Raw genomic sequence first — 5474 nt, 5'->3', positions numbered from 1 at the left:
TGGCTTGGCACATGCAGTGGCCGAGCACGTCCTGGCCTGCTACCGAAGCAGGGACCCGAACTTCCCGCTGGAGCCGGCGCGGGAGGGAGTGGTCGAGGCTGAGGGAGAGGCCGCCCAGGCAGCGGTCCGGAGTACCGCCGCCGTGGTGGCGGCCGGCTTCAGGCGAGAGGTGCCGCCGCCGCCAGTCCCCGGGGACGACTCAGAGGATTCAGCCGACGCCTCCGCCGCCGACTAGATCTTTTGTAGCTTTTTTATTTCTTTTGTCGTCTTGATGAATGTAAATATAGGAGTGAACCCTTGAAAAATGCCTTGTATATGTCTTGTAAATATAATGGCAGCTTTTCCTTGGGCTCGCAACTCCAATTTCTTTGAGTGTTTGATGTTTCTTCTGATGTTTTGCCTGGAAGTCCCGGGGAGTACTCAGTCGAGCCGTTCCCGACCTTCCCGTCCCCGAGAACGAAGTTGTCCCGATCGCTATTGCTGGCGTAGTCGGCCCTCGAGCTCTCGCGAGTCCGCACTGCCTAAGTTAAGAAACAAAGACACAGACTTTCTTGCCCGGAAGATAGATCGATCCAGCACGGAACACGCCGTGCCCAGTGAACACTTTTCCACTTTGCGACCACTCAGTTAGTAGGTGGGAGACGCGTGTGGGCGAGAATGTGACCAAGAGTCCTCGTGGTCCGGTGGTGCCCGGGCTTACAGCGTGCCGGACCGAGCACTGACAGCCTGCCCCTGAGGCCTGAGCTCCGGACTACTCGAGCAGCTCGAGCGATAGGATTACCCAGGGCACCCGAGGACTCGGTAGTGCTCGGGGTCCTTGAAAGCGGACCGAACACCACGACCACCACGAAGGGCTTCGTTCAGACATTACCGTACGCGCGGTACTCCTTTCTACAAACCGCTCTGTCGTTCTGGGAAAAAGTAGACACGCGGCAGGGTTTTGCGTGCGAGGAGACCACCTCGCCGAACAGATTAAAGCGCGAGAGCCCCCGAGAATGACTCGGGAACATAAATTTACTGAAAGCAGACTTGTTTGAATATAACCTACTCACCGGACAGCTGTCGGCCTCCGGCCAAGTGATCCAGGAGGGGTGTGCTTCCGAGCTCGGATGCCCGGGGACTTGGTTCTTTCAACGGAGCGCCCGAGTGCCTAGAGGCATACGAGGCTCCCAGGGTCGGGTGATCTCGACCACCCATGCCTAAGTGGTAGGACCACCCGAGGACCCTTGGGGCCGACCAGAGACCGGGGCATTGAAGCCCTCGCGGCCGAACTGCTCGTGATTGCCAGCCTGTGACTTAAGAGAGAATATAGAATTTCTTTGTCTGGTGCGCTCTGTTAGTGCGGTACTTGCTATAGACTGCTCTCGTTTTCGACCTGAGACCTCTTGAATACCCAAACCGGTGGACAAGAGCGGACAGAGGCATAACCCAGAGGTCCTATGGTTCGGTGACGCCCGGGTATGACAGACCAGACCGAGCACCGACAGCCCACTCTGAGGGCCTGAGCTCCGGACTACTCGAGCAGCTCGAGTGATGGGATTACCCAGAGCACTCCGAAACTCGGTAGTGCCCGGGAGCCTGCCACGACACCGAACACCACAGCCTACCATGCCGGACGTAAGTCAGCGGCGACTGCTCGCATGCTTACCGATTGGGATTCTTTTATCAGCGGGGAAAATAAGAGAGCGAACTTTTTCTCGCACAACCGAGCACCTCACCAGACAGATTAAACATACGGAATCCAGAAAAAAATATTTTGACATAGCGATTGCTTATTGAAATACTGAATGTACAATATTTACAAGGTTGGGCGACAGCGACTTACCCAAGGGGCGGAGCCCTCGGACTACTTGGGCGGGGAGAAGCCCCCGGCCTTACTGACCTGAGCCGTGAGCACGACCATCTACGGGTAGAAGCGTCGGAGATGCTCGATGTTCCATGGATTCGGGAGTGGTTGTCCTTCCTCCGTCGCCAACCTGAAAAAACCTGCCTGCGGGACCGCGATCACGGTGAAGGGACCTTCCCACACAGGGGACAGCTTATTCATTCCTTCGTGCGACTAGACGAGTCAGAGAACTAGGTCCCCCACCTCGAGAGACCGGGCCCGGACATGGCGCAGATGATAACGCCGCAGACTCTGCTGGTATCGAGCCGCCCGGACGGCGGCACGCCGCCGGCGCTCTTCCAGGTAGTCCACGTCGTCGCGCCTTTGTTGCTCCTGCTCACCCTCAGAATACGCATGCACTCGAGGGGAGCCCAGAGTGAGCTCGGAGGGGAGAACTGCCTCGGCGCCATAGACGAGGAAGAACGGAGTCTCCCCGGTGGCGCGGCTTGGCGTAGTCCGATTAGCCCACAGTACGGCTGGCAGCTCGTCCACCCATCCCTTCCCGTGCTTAGTGAGCACGTTATAGGTCCGGGTTTTGAGGCCCTTCAGTATCTCCGCGTTAGCGCGCTCGACCTGCCCGTTACTCCGAGGATGAGCGACGAAAGCGAAGCAGAGCTTGATGCCGAGGTCTTCGCAATAGTCCCTGAACAGGGCACTTGTGAACTGTGTGCCGTTGTCGGTGATGATCCGGTTCGGGACGCCAAAGCGGCTGGTGATGCCGCGGATAAACTGGAGCGCCGTGTTTTTGGTCACCTTGATGACTGGGATCGCCTCCGGCCACTTGGTGAACTTGTCGATGGCAACATATAGGTATGCATAGCCCCCGATTGCTCGGGGGAATGGACCCAGAATGTCCAAACCCCAGACCGCGAAAGGCCATGACAGGGGAATGGTATGAAGAGCCTGAGCTGGCTGGTGAATCTGCTTTGCGTGGAACTGGCACGCCCTGCAGCGCCGAACCAGCTCGGAAGCATCCTGGAGAGCTGTAGGCCAGTAGAAACCTTGCCGGAAGGCCTTCCCGACCAGCATGCGGAACGATGAATGGCCACCGCACTCGCCCTCGTGGACCTCAGCGAGAAGATCGCCGCCTTCTGCCTGGGAGATGCATTTCAGGAGGACACCTCCTGCGCTACACCGGTAGAGATCCCCATCTACTATGGCATAGCGTCTGGACTGCCGAGCAACTCTTTCGGCAGACGCCTCATCCCCGGGTAGGAACTTTTCTTTCAAGTACCCTCGGATGTCGGACATCCACGAGGCATCTTGAGAACAGTCGGCGAGTGCAGCGCACTCACCGGGCGGCGGCGCCCTGACGGGGTTTCCCACTGAGGGCACCGCCGGGGTCCCCTGAATTGAGTTCGAGGTTTCCCCTTCATCCTGTTCGGCAGGCAGGACGGAAGGCCGTGCGAGTCTTTCTTCAAAGACTCCGGCAGGGACGCGCGCACGTGAGGAGGCCAGGCGGGAGAGCTCGTCGGCCAGAGCGTTGTCGCGGCGAGGGATGTGCCGCAACTCTAGGCCATCGAAGCGCCTTTCAGCGAGAGGGAGCCGTCGAAGTGCATGACCCAATACCCGGGCGCGTCGCGCCCGGGATAGGCAGAGATCTCTTCTAGGATGACGTAGGGTACGGGCGTCCACTCTGCCAAGAAGTCGGAGAGCGCCTGGCTTTTGATTACCTGGCGACTGACGAAGTGGAGGTCGAACTCCGCCAGCTCTACTGCCCATTTGACAAAGCGCCCGGTGCCTTCTCGGTTGCGGAGAATGGGCCCCAGTGGATACGTGGTAACCACCGAGACCTTGTGCGCCTGGAAGTAGTGTCGTAGCTTTCGGGAAGCGACGAGCACGGCATAGAGCAGCTTCTACGCCTGGGGATATCTCGTCTTGGCTTCCCGGAGGACTTCACTAACGAAGTACACCGGTCGCTGCACCCGGCGGGCCCGGACGGTGGCTTCACCCGGGGGGCTTCTGTAGCCTCCAGGCTCGGCGGCACGGTCGGGACTGGCCGGGCATGCGGGCTCGACTCCCTGGTTGGGAGGAGCAGTGTGCTCAGGCTCGACCCCTTGCCCAGGGGGAGCCGCGAGGACAGGTGAGTGGTCGGGGGCCTCTGGGAGCTGGGACCCAGCACCCGGCCCCGAACACTCATCGCGCTCCACCACCAGCACTATGCTCACGACCTGAGGAGTGTCCGAAACGTAGAGCAGTAGGGGCTCACCTTGAGAGGGAGCCACCAGCACGGGTGGCGAAGTAAGGTACTTCTTTAAGTGGCGAAAGGCCTGCTCGGCCTCCGGCGTCCAGTCAAAACGACCGGATTTCTTCAGAAGCTTGAAGAAGGGGAGCCCTCGCTCCCCGAGCTTGGAGATGAAGCGCCCGAGGGCTGCCATGCAGCCGGCGAGGCGCTGGACCTCCTTGAGTCGAGCCGGGGGTCGCATCTGCTCGATGGCCCGGATCTTCTCTGGGTTGACCTCGATTCCTCGGCCAGAGACCAAGAAACCAAGGAGCTTGCCCGCCGGTACCCCGAAGACACACTTCTCCAGGTTGAGCTTGAGGCGGGTAGAGCGGAGACTGTTGAAAGTCTCGGCAAGGTCCTCGAGCAGGGTGGCGCGGTCTCGGGTTTTGACCACGAGATCGTCGATGTAAGCTTCGATGTTGCGGCCAACCTGCGAGTTAAGGGTAATACGAATAGCGCGCTGGAAGGAAGACCCAACATTGTGCAGGCCAAAAGGCATCGATATGTAGCATTAAGTCCCCACCGGAGTGGTAAAAGCAGTTTTTTCCTCGTCCCCTATGGCCATGCGAATCTGGTGATACCCAGAGTTTGCATCTAAAAAGCACAAAAGATCGCATCCCGCAGTTGCATCTACAATTTGATCAATGCGAGGTAAAGGGAAGGGATCTTTAGGGCAAGCCTTATTTAGGTCGGTGTAGTCCACGCACATGCGGAGCTTGCCGTTGGCCTTCGGGATGATGACTGGGTTTGCGAGCCAGTCGGGGTGAAGGACTTCTCGGATAAATTCGACGTCGAGGAGCTTGCTGACCTGCTCGCGGATAAACTTCTGGCGCTCAGGCGCCTACCGCCGTACCTTCTGCTTCACCGGGTGGGCGTCTGGACGCACCGCCAAGTGAGGCTCGATCACCTCCCTAGGGATCCCGGGCATGTCGGACGGTTGCCAGGCAAACACGTCTACGTTAGCCCGGAGGAAGGCGACGAGCGCGCTTTCCTATTTGCTACCCAGGTCACCGCCGATCCGGACGACCTGGGTAGCGTCTTCGCCCACCACGACCTCCTTCGTTGGAACAGAGGCGTCGGCGGCGAGTCGGGGTTTGGATGAAGAGGGTCCCGGGCCCCCTGTAGAGCCTTCGACCTCAGCCTGCGCTGAGACCAGAGCCATGTATGACTGCTCAGCGCAGGAGACGGCGCCGCCGGAGTCGGCAATCACGGTGATGGAGCCTGCGGGGCCGGGCATCTTAACCGTAAGGTATGCATAATGCACGGCCATCATAAATTTGGCGAGCGCCGGACGCCCGAGGATGGCGTTGTAGGGGAGAGGGAGCTCCGCGACGTCGAAGAGCACGCACTCCGTGCGGAAGTTGT

This window comes from Phragmites australis, chromosome 11, assembly GCF_958298935.1.
Source record: "Phragmites australis chromosome 11, lpPhrAust1.1, whole genome shotgun sequence".
Classification (NCBI taxonomy): Eukaryota; Viridiplantae; Streptophyta; class Magnoliopsida; order Poales; family Poaceae; genus Phragmites; species Phragmites australis.
The sequence above is the reverse complement of the archived record's forward strand: the minus strand, read 5'-3'. Positions refer to the sequence as shown.